Below are 12,594 nucleotides of genomic sequence, written 5' to 3'. Positions count from 1 at the left end.
TGTAGTCCTCTTGTTTGTAGGAATTACTCCATAATGTAGCTCAGATGTTCATGTTCACATCAGAATGTTTCATGTTCAAGAAAAAGATGTGTTGTTAAGCAGATGGACTGATGGATGTTAAACTGGCTATAGTTTTTACAGAGTTAATTCTCAGAAATAAGTAATCATATTACAAATCTGTGTAATCCTGTTTACCTCCAACAATGTAAAATAGATTTAAGCAGTCATAAACAGCCAGAAGTGCCATGGTTCATGAAGCTTCCACAAAAATGTGTTTGAACTGCAATTTCCTTTTCCAGAACATTCTCAGGAGCTGGCATTTTCTCTGTCCAAATCCCTTTTACTATAAAAGGAAGATCTTTAGACAACCTTGAAGGATGCACAAACCAGGAAAAACAGTTCCAAACTGAGAGACAACACAGCACAGGGCTTTTGGCAGATTTTGACACTATACAGATCTTGTTGAAGAGACTTGAAGAAAGGTTATCTGTTCAGATGAAAGTAGAATTTGTGAATATCAAAATGGGAGCAAAGATGACATTGCAGTGAAGATAATGGATTAAAATTAAGGAGATATGGATGTAAGTCATAGCTCTGCTTTCTTGCCAATTTTATGAAATTTATTTCATCCTTCTTTGTTTCAGTCTACACACATGGATGATACATTGCATTCCCCCTATCTTTTGTCTGTCATCTGTTTAGAATATGACTTTTACCATGAATAACTTTAATGAACCATGCATGTATACATAAGCCCACTGTGAAATCTCTAGACAAACCCTTTAGTGACTGTTAGTCATATTTCTTCAGTCCAAGAGCATTCGTGACCAGTCACAATGAAAACTGGATATTCAATGCAGATGAAAAAAATAATATTGAAAACATGAGTGATAATCAGAATCTTTTCAAATGACATTTCATGCCAGACAGACAAACAATGTGTTTTGGTTTTTTTTTTTGTTCAGTTGTTTTAATAGCAGCTTAACAATCTAGATTTATTTATTACTGCTATCAGACCTAACGGAGCACCTAAGTTTGTAGACCATATTAAAGCAGATACTGGAGTCAGATTTAGCCGTATCTTTTTAATTCCTGAGTCTCAACATCATTTATTATATTTAGATCCTGAAGTTGTTAAACACTGTGGACATGAAATGATTTTCCCTCTTTTTCAATCGGCATTCAAATGTTATATTACTCAAGGTATTAACCTCCCCCCAAAACTTATGTGTATTGATGAGCACTGGTACCAGCCATGTGCATTGTTGAAAACCTTAAATCTTCCTGTCAGCTACTACTACTTCATTACTTCTAGTAGTGACACACAAATTTAAAGTTCATTTAATCCATTCCTTCACAGTCATTCAAATTCAGCTTAGTATTTTGTTTTTTATCTTCTCCAGTTAGTATGTCAGCTGGATATAGATGTAAAGCTAGACAACCAATTTGTTATTGATAATAGCAAACATATATAAAGGGAATACAGTGTTTTGCAAGGAAAAGAAAGAACAGTTATCTACACAGGAGCCCAACACCCTAAGGTGTTAAATAGAGACTCTTTGTCTTCAGTGGTCAGGCTGCAAGGGATCCATATCTGTAATATTAGTAAGCCTGTTGCTCAATTGTCCTGTCGAAAGAAAAAAAAGAACTGATGTATTTGAGCTCACTTATTTTTAGCTTGATGCAAAGCTGTATTAGGTATAATCCCATTTTTCAGAGTGAATAAAATTCTGTGTTATCTGAAAAGCTGGAGCTGCTGTCTCAGATTTATGGGGCTTAACTTGTTTAGCTTGACAGATGCTGTTCAGGATCAAAAGACATTGATGTAAACAATGCTGTATCTTCAAGGTCAGGAAAACTCTAGGGAAGAAACTGTCTTGGTGTAGTGCAGGACAGAAGGCAGAAGCATATTCAAGCTATAGTTGACTGTAACCATATGAAACAGTATGATAATTTTTATAATATGATAATTTTAATAATAGTAAGTCCATGGACATCAGACAAGTCCAGTCAGGCAAGTGCAGCGATATCCTGCTGCTCACTCATAAGAGTGCTCTTCTATTTTTAGTGAATCCATAGCTTAAATCCCGTTCTTACATCTCACGGCTTCTTTAAGAAGTCACAAGACAGATTCCTTCTGTATTTTCAAGGCTTCCTTATTTTGCAATATAAACATAGAATCAGAGAATCAATAAGGTTGGAAAAGACCTCCAAGATCATCTGGCACAGTCTTTAAACAATTAATTTCACTACTTTGTTACAAACTGTAAAAAAATAAATAAATAAAATTCTGGACAGAGGCCTTAGTATCAGATAGTTTATGTTGAAATGCAGACAGATTTTCCATTGTAATAGCACTATTTTGTGAGTCTGCTAGTCTTTGCAAACATAATTCCAAGGGAGAAACATCAGAGAGCACTTTGCGGCAAGCCTGTGCTCCGTTGTACAGCTTTAAACGATGATTGAGCAAAGCATCTAATAAGGGCTGTAGTGATCTCAAGATCTGAACAATACTTACATGCCGGTTATTATTTAGGCATTTTAGCCACATATTCAAGTTCAAGCATTCTTGATAGTATTTGTTTTATAAACAATATCTCTTCAAGGCTTTCTCCATGGTTATTTTGCTGATGGCTATCCACCTATCCCTCCCACATCCAACTTTCTCACCCATATAAGAAAACACCAAATTAGCATGAATGTTCATATTAAACCAAAAGGAAATACCACCATTAGAACAGAAAACACTGAATGCACTCAGCCCAGTTCTATTACACACAAGAAATATTTTCAGTCTCAATTTCAAGCAAATAGTTGTGAAGACATTTAACAAATTACCAGACAGTGGCTTCTAGTGATGTAGTGATGTTTTTTTTTTTTTGTGTTTTTTTTTTTTTTTTTTTTTTCTTCACATGTGATGGAAAGGGTAGTTTCTCTCATCTCTAGCAATAATAATTTGTTTGATACAATATGCTGCAGAAATGGGCAATTTGGTATATCCAGAAGACCGGTGGCTGCAATTTATAATAAATTCCAGAATTGTGAAGTCACAGAAAATGTCTCTAATCACTTCCTGTCTGGTCTACTTAACTTCTGAACAGTAAACTCATTGACCATTTTAACTGGATTTGAGTCAAAAGCAGAGTAACTTAGTTATTTATAAAACCTACATGGATCTTCTGGGAAAAGAAAGCAGATCCTTTACCTGCCATCATGAAAGAAAGACTGCTGAATGAGTATGTGCACTACTAGACATGTGTGAATCCATGCAAGAAAACACTGTGAATGCTTTAAAAAAGGGGGGAAAAAGTATCAGTACTCCCAATCAACCCTTAGACTCAAGTGCACTGGGAAAAAAAAAAAAAAAAAAAAAAGTTTGTTAAATTTTGGTGCTCCTTTTACTACATTTTTAGTGTATTCTTCTTGATACTGTTAGAATGAAAATTGAGACTGGGGCTTGCTCTTTGAGGAATTTCACAGATGTCCCAGGTTCCACAGGGCACTGGTAATGATCTCACGTAATTTCCCCCAAAGTATCATATTTTTTTTATTCATCTGCTGAGTTTCCCTTATTTCTCTACCTTCCATGGCTTATGGAAGGGGAAGAATAAGATTCAGAGAGGGTGCCAAGCCTCATTGTCCAAGAGTTCAATAGATCATGTAATGATAAATAACTGCTAGCACAGAGAAAGTGCCTTCCAGAGATTTTTACTCCTACTACATATGGAAAGGGTTACTTGAGGGTCCATGAAACATATTTCAACTAAAGCATGGCTGTGCAGATCTCCTCCAGGTCAGGAAATTGATTTTTCTGCCCTTCCTCTGTGAACATACTAAAGCACTGCATAGAGAATTTACACATAAGTGATTCTTCAAGAAGATATTTCTTTAATATTTATTATCTCAGTTTGTTTTCTAGTGGACAATAATGAAAACTTCCATTACAAACACAACATTTTCTGGAATGGAACTAATACTGCAGGTAAAGTAACATTTTTCATGGGCTTAAGGTCACTGAGAAAATCTAAAAAACGAATTCATATAATTACTCATCCACACCTTGTAAACACCACTTATAGACTGCATAATATTAATATGAACCATCTTTTTTTTTTCTTTTTTTTTTCTTTTTTTTTTTTTCTTAGTAATACAGAATGAATCTGAAGTTCATGCCAGCAATCTCATGTTGCTAAGGGTTTTATTACCCGAAATGCAGAACTCTAGGCTATTAATTTCCTTAAAGATATTGCCGCAAATGTCAGTGTTAGCTGGAACCTTGAGTGTCAGGGATTAATACCAAAACCATTGCTCTGTTAAACAAGAACAGCAGCAGTGCAAGAGATTAAGAATAATTGGGAATAAAAACAGTAAGAAAACTTCTTATTCTGTGCACTTGTAATAATTCTTAGTTATTAAGAAATAAAAGTGTGCTAGTTCTTTACAACCAAAGAAGAAACACTGTTTTGGATTCAAGTTTGTTATTATATTCATATGACATAGGAAGTTCTAAATTCTCTTTGCTAGCCACATACAAGCTGAAGATAGTATTGCAGTTTAGATGAAATAGTATGAAAAGTCTTCATAGAAACAGTACAGTGTCACATAAATTTAGTACTTCAGAGCATCAAAGCACTCTTTGAACATTAACTAAATGTTAGTCATAGTTCTGTGAATCTGTAAGACAAAAAAAAAGATCTCCGTATCCTTGTAGATGCACTAGATTTACAACTTTACTTGCCAGATATGAGACACCGAAGAAAACAACTGCTTTGTGTATTAGTCATTCAGATTACATGTGGAAATGCTGCATCCATCTTACCATGCTGTGTGAGATAGCATTTTGATATGACAGAATATGTGCTATATGAATGCAGGTTTAAAATAATAATAAAAAGGGTCATATGAACTAATTTGTACAAGCAGAAAAACTATTTAAATATTTATTATTTACATGTGTTGATTCTTTTTATGTCTGCTTCAGTTATACTGTCCTCAGATATCTGTTGATATGAATCCATACAGAGAGAGTTGGGGGTCTTATAACTACTGAAAAAGGCTTGAAAGTACACATGGGACCCCATCTATTTACCTGGAAACTAGATGTGAAGCAAATTGAAGCACTGTTTGACCTAAAAGCTTCCTAAAGCCAGTACCCTACCTAGTCGATAGAATGAGAAGGGTGTCTCTGATATGTGCAGAGGGAAAATACTGCTTACCTATTTTAGGCATCTGTTTTCCTCAGGTAGTCTGTAGGGAACAACATTTGTGTAGCGATGGTGAGCTTCTTTGACTTAATAGCCTAAGCACTCATTCAGAAGGTGAAAGATACAAAGCTCTTGTTTCAGTTCCAGCTTTTTGTCTTCATCTGCTGGAAGTCTAACAAAAAATATGAATCTTAGAGGGAGTTGCTCTTGGAGTTTAGTTTCCTCCCAAGTCTGTGGCCTAAAGTTTCTTATGTCTCCTTTTCTGGCACCTCAGTTTTTTTCTTCCTCACTGTGCAATACAGGAAGGTGGTTCACCAGGAAGGTGGGAATGTCCTCCCTTTCCAGGATATCCCTTGTGGATATCCCTTCATTGCTCAGAGGCTCTTCTGAGATGTGCTGGTAGCATCAGCAGCTCTCAGACTGGGAAAGGATATGAATTTGGGTCTTATGAGATTCACTGTGCATGTGCAAAGCATCTCCATAGCACAGTCTGTAGGTGCAACAATGCAGATGGACTGCACAAAGTGCAAAGCAGGGCCAATGTGTCCTAGTTATATTGAACCCACTGCATGTCTGCTGTATACTGTGACTGTGGCTATTTGTTTGGGTATCCTGTCTGGAGCTCTCTGGCAGCTACTGATCCTCCACTGAGGTTGGGATTGCCTGGAAGTCGTAGGCAAACATACCACACTGTGTAATGTTAACAATAAGAAGTTAAGGTCCATAGGAAACTTGGAAAATCTGGACCCAAGGATATTTTTCTAGTTCTTGGTCTAGTTTGTACTTCTCTCCTCTAGTTATGGTGATCTCAATAAAGTGTCAAATCTCTTTGCTTTCACTGAGAAATAAACTGTGACCTAAATTCATCCCTGTTTGTTATCTATACGGCAGTGATATTAACACCTAAATTCATGCTTCCTTATATGCCAAGTTGCACTGAAGTCACTGAGGTTACCTACTCATCACATATATTCCAAGTCTCTGTTGATTGTTTGAAATTGACTCAAAACTTCTTGTGATGAGATGAGGTCTCTTCCAACCTAGAAATTATGTGTGATTCTGTGTGTGATTCTGTGTGAGAGGAGTGAGGATTTACTCAGTGCAACGTGGAAGCACTCTTGCTCCTACTCTCTCGAGCCAGTTCAAAGATTCAGAGCCTCTCTCAAATGTAGCAATAGCCTAGAAAATATAAGAGATGAATATACACAGAAACTGCAGAATTTCTGTGTGCTAAGAACAGTGTAAGAATTTCATAACTTTCTAGTGAATAAGGGGATTCCCGTGTGATTTCTGCCTTCTGTGTTAATGTAAATTTCTGTCCTTTTACTTCTGCTTTCATCCCTCATAAGAATACAGCTTTGGGATAATAAAAAGTGTAAGAGTAATACAACAGCAAAATAGGTCTTTCACTGCATCAAAGAACCCCTGTGAAATCCCTTCCCCTTTCTAAGATGCATTTCCAATTCATCAGAGTTAGGTCTAGGAAATTAAATTAATCTGTACCAGCTATATATATTTTTTTCTTAATATCATAACAAATAAGATGCCATATTTTTTTAGTTTGTATAAATGACTTACCTTGTCAGTAGATGCACAAAACCTAACTTTTGTTTTCTTACCAAGAGTCCAGATCATTCAGAAGGAGTGCATAGCACACCCAGAATGTTGTCTGGTGAGATACAGCGCAGACCAAGCTACATGATACAAGGTCTTTGTTTCAGAAAATAAAAGGACCAAAACCCCCTCATTTATTCAGGTAAGAGGGTGGAACCAGCTCTGTGATGTGAGAAGAGATGAAGGCACATCAAAAATCAGGAAAAAATGAAAAAAAAAAAAAAAAAAAAAGTAAAACCTTTAAAGCCAAAGCAATGTCTTCTGCATGCATTGTCAAACTTAGAGCTATCCATCCAGTTCTAGTCTAGTTATCTTTAAGTCTTACCTCAAACCATGCAATAAAGCATGTAAAGAGGTTATTAAAACAGTATCTGTAACAGCAGGGTCTGGTTTTGCATTCAATATGAGCTGCATTCATGCATTACCTAAAAAGATGCATCTGAAACTACAATTATCTGCTTTTGTCCCTTTGACTTTTGATATTTACAATTTTCCTTTTGTAAATGTAGGAAGGGGAAGGAAACTCATCTTCATCAACATGTAAACATTTAATCAAAGTCTTCAATTAATTTTATGTGCTTTCTTCATGAATTTGGAAACACTGAAATGTACAGGTTACTGTACATTTCCATCCTGGCTGTTCAAGATCAGTGGTCACATAAGCCAGGCAGTTTCCCAGCTCATTTCAGTCCTATCAAAGGATCAAGAGCAGAATACAGCTGTTCCAGGAATCTTAATAGGTGATTAAATGAACATTCATCTTGTTCTCTTATATTAGCGTGATATGCAATGATTTGCTGTCAGCCAGCAGGATGATCTGAGCAGAGAGAGATTTCCTATAAACTGAGGGATAGAGATGAAAAACAATCATTGACAGTTACAGTTACATATTACAGTGAGAGGGAGTCTACATGGTGCACAGATTTCCAGGAAGAATTACTATGGCAGAAATTGCAGCTGCATCTACTTGGATCTTATCAATGGGGAATAAGGGTGGATTACAAGGAAACAGGAGGGGAGGGTGGAAGAAGACAGGAAAGTGCAAGAAAGGAGGTATGTGAAAGCTGAGCATCTGTCTAGAGGTTGGGATTGGCAACATAACAGTTTTACAAAAAATGGAGCATTTTAGAGGCTAACATTTTGGTATTTGATGGCAAACTTGATAAAATTTCTGTTATAAAGGTTTGAATGTTTTGCAACTCTCGTATTTATCTATGACATAGTTAAAGTAGCAGAGAAAACATCTCACTACACATTTAAATTGAGTGCATTTTCTGTTTAATAGCCAGCCAATAGGTACTGGACAATTTGAGCTATAGTTGCATCATTTTGGTTATTGTTTTAGAAACAGGAAAATCTGAAGTTCAAATTCATATTCTTGGTAGATCCTCTAAATTTAAATAATATTTCAACATGATTTTAAGGCCTTTGGGATCCCAAATTGTTTTTTTCAGCTTTATTAATTGCATGGGCATGTGGATTAAAGATCTTGGTGTAAAAGTTACATTATTTTAAGTATGTTTTATTCTTCCCCATGCAAAGAGGTATGAAAGAGCAGTACTGTTTCTACACAGCACTGATTATTTTCTTTATGTTAACATCAACAGCTGTGAAAGAGCAGTCCTTAAATCTGCTGAATTATATGCTTCTGGACTGCAATCTGCTGCTGTTCAGAGAAGTTCACTCTCTTTAAATTTAAAGCCTCACATTCTTTTTAGTTTAAAGCCTCACATATATCAGTGGGTTTGGTGATTTGACTTTCACAGTGGGTCATGCATTGGTTTCACAATGGTTCTTGCATGGATTTCTAGAGATTCCCCTGTGGTTCCTTTAGGGTGAAGGACAAGGTACCAGGCAAACCTCAAGTCTTTAATGCTCCACTCTGAGGACCAGACTTTTCGAGTGTCCTGAATACAACTATTGACACTGCACAGGCAATTGCTATCTTTAATCACAGTATGCAGAACAAGGAAAGCATAAACTTTTTATATTTTAGGGGGATTTTCTTAGACAGTTGTGTCTGGATGACATTGCTTCATGTTCTGTCTCCCATTCCCCGTCTTTTTTTTGGAAACCTTCCACTAGTAAGTTCATCTCATCAATATGCTCATCTCATTAAAGACAAGCAATGCAGCATTTCTCTGAAGCTATACATATTTCTTTAGGTGACTTTGGGTATTTAATTACAAGGAGATTAAAGAGAAAAGAGAAACCCCTTCATTTAGACTTTTAATATTTCTTTCACCTATTTCTTAACTGCCTAATTTCTGACTCATGCTGCTATCATTTTTTTTTTTTAGTTAATTCACTATATTGCTTAATTCTGCAAGGTGAGTTAGAGTGGCATCCTGTATAACGATGTTATATATAAATAGAATACTGAAGCATTGGGCCATAACTTGATAGAACTTTAAAATTAAATGCCTCAGAAAATACTGTTGGATAGTTAGCTAGTGAAGTGTTCTAGCTTGTTTACAAGGAAACACAGCATGCCTGAAAGGAACTTCTTGTTTAAAAAAATTAACAACCTGGTTTTCCTCAAGGGTGAAGTATCTTCAAGAGCATAAATCTGCCATGAAATCCAATAACTCTCTTCTTTGACACAACGTAGACAGCATTTTTAATGCAGACTTTAATGATTGATGTGAGAACCTTTAGCAATAGAAAATGCAATATGATTTCAGTAGTAGGAAGGAAACTTGGACAATCCTTAGTTTACTAATCCTTAGCAAATAGAGGTGGTTATTTATGAAGCTATCACAACCACTTAATTTGACAGTGGTATATTTTGTCTGAGCCCCACAGAATATATTGTCAATGGCAGAACCTTCCCATCATAGAATTATAGAATCATAGGATGGTTTGGGTTGGAAGGGATTTTCAAGATCATCTCGTTCCAACCCCGTGCCATGGGCAAGGATACCTCCCACTAGATCAGGTTGCTCAAAGATGCATCCAGCCTGGCCATGAACACTGCCAGGAACAGGGCATCCACAACTTCTCCGGGCAACCCATTCCAGTGTCTCACTACCCTTTGAGTGAAGAATTTTTTCCTCATATATAATGTAAATCTACCCTCTTTTAGTTTAAAGTCATTCCCTCTTGTTCTATCACTACCACACCCTGACAGAGTCCCTCCCCAGCTTTTCTGTAGGCCATTTTTAGATACTGGAAGGCTGCTATAAGATGTCCCCAGAGTCTTTTCTTTTCCAGGCCGAACAACCCCAACTCCCTCAGCCTGTATTTGTAGGGGAGGTGCTTCAGCCCCTTGATCATCTTTGTGGCCCTTCTTTGGACTTGTTCTAATGCATCCATGTCCTTCTTGTGCTGAGGGCCCCAGAACTGAATGCAGTACTCCAGCTGGGGAGAGAGCAGAGGGGGAGAATCACCTCCCTTGACCTACTGGCTATGCTTCTTTTGGTGCAGCTCAGGTTACAGTTGGCTTTCTGGGCTGGAAGTGCACATTACCTGCTCACGTAGAACTTCTTGTCAACCAACACCCCCAAGTCCTTCTCATCATGGCTGCTTTCAATCCATTCTCCACTCATTTGTGCCAGAATAGCATGTTCCTCTGGTAAGTTAAATATCTTGACAGGATGTAGAAGTTATTTATTCTATTTATAATCCTGTTCTCCAAACCTTGTTCCTGCTTTCAAAATGCAAAGGCCCACTGCTTTTGGGAGTTATGCATTTTTATTAAAGATTCTATGGGATAATAAATATACACTCCCACTTGACAGTGTCTTTACACAGATCTGTGTGGACATGCTTTATACCAACAATATTTTGTACATTTCCTTTATGGTGCTTTTCTCCTCAACAGAGTATTTACACAAACTATTTTTATTTATCCCATAGGATTACTTTCAACCTTGAAAGACTTTACTTACATATGTCATTATTGACTTCATTCCTGCCACCTGAAAATTGTGGTGCCCTTTCAAATCATTTGTTTGGTAAAACTGACATTAAGAGTGGAAGTTTTGAGGGCTTTTAGGAATATGAGTTAAGTAGTTGAAGGGACTGAAGTAACGAAGTCAATTAATCAGGAAAAGAAACGTATAAATATAAAATTAAGGGCCTGGGAACTAGCACTGTAGGACCAGGACAGAGCTCACCGATTCCATTAGTGTTCTTGTATCGCCAGCAGCCAGGGATCTCAGTAATAAAATGTGGCAGTATATGAAGTGAATAACATGATATTGCCAGGGTACTGAGCCTGCTACACAAGACACAGTGCATCTTCTGTGGCTGTTGTAAGCTTAAGGCAACAGGGACCTGTTCTCATTTATCCCAGGAGTTAATTTAGCTCCCCCAGCAGCAACTCTCTGTGTGCATTTGAATGAAGGGAGATGGTATGTGCTGACATACAGTGCTGATTTTAACCCACTATCTTCTCTTCACTCTGAGCTGTACTAACAGCTTAGCCGAAACAGTCTGTCTTCAGCTTTTTGATAACCTGTTAATAATTTCCTTTTAAAAATCTCTTTTATTAGTATGACATCTCAAGCTGCAAGGATTTCACTTGAAACAGGGTTGTAATGGTTTGGATATGGTTCAATAAAGCAGTGAGATGAAGCAATTTTCTGAAATGCTTCTGTATATATGTCCTGGTTTCTGTATATACCATTACCACCTACCTTACAGAGATGGAATAATTTCTTTTATGCAAGTTCTAGCTTTATTCTTCCTATATACTCAGGCCAATCTATTTTTTCCTATTCTTGAAGTTCTCAAAACAGTGAAGAGCTTTGTATATTCAGCTCACAAAGAAATCAAGACTGGAGGAAGGGCTGGATGCTCCTATAGACGATATTGTAGCAGATACAAAACCAAGAAAAAATGTTTCTGTCACAATGTCTTCCTCCACCCCTTCTTCTACTTTACCTTCCTTATTGTGTGAAGAGCCAAGCAGAAGGCTGAGATAGAAGCTAGCATATTTATCTGTGTTACAGGAATATCCTTCCTCACAGGAAATTCTCAGCTGGAGATAATGCGTTGTATAAATAAAGTACCAATACTTTACTACCAATGAAAAAGACACAAACCAGAACCTTTGTTGATTTAATGAGAGACTCTGAAAAGTTGTGTGTGAGAAGTATTTGGACTATCACAGATTTGGAGCAAACGAGGTCATTAGGTGGGTTTATATGACCTTCACAATAGCATAGAATTTCATCTAGCCATGTTGGTAGTAAGGCCACAAGCAGTAAAAAAAAAAAAAAAAGACCGAAAGACCAAAGTGATGCAAATGCACATATTGTCAAGATAAACTCTTGCATAAACTGCACCAATAAAACTCTTATCTATTGTGCAACGAATGTGAACAAATAAAAATGTTATTGAACAAGTCCAGTCAAGAGCTCTGCTTTTAGGTATTAAATTTAAAATTTTCTCCATTTGGTCTCTAAATTCCACATGAAGATTTTAAAACTCAGTATCGTTGTCCTTTTAGATGACTGAAATGCAGATATTGGCAAAGATGTAAAATGTGGGGAAACACTCTTTTTTTTTTTTTTTTTTTTTTTTTTTTTTTTTTTTTTAACCACTGCTGTGTTTTCAAAAAGAATGGGAGACAGTTTGAAAAGGAAATAAACAATTCATCACTATTATTAGATTAAAGGAAATAGAAGATACTCCATAAAAAATGACAGCCTACAACAAAAAAAAAATCCCATGAGTTTTCTAGTCACTCTCTCTCTGGCACTGGAGAGTAAATCTCCCTCAAAGATGGCCAGCTGAATGAAGCTATTCTAAATCTCAGCTTCTGGGACTT

The sequence above is a fragment of the Aythya ferina genome (genome assembly GCF_964211825.1).
Source record: "Aythya ferina genome assembly, chromosome: 1".
NCBI classification, from domain to species: Eukaryota; Metazoa; Chordata; class Aves; order Anseriformes; family Anatidae; genus Aythya; species Aythya ferina.
Note: the sequence above shows the minus strand (reverse complement) of the source record.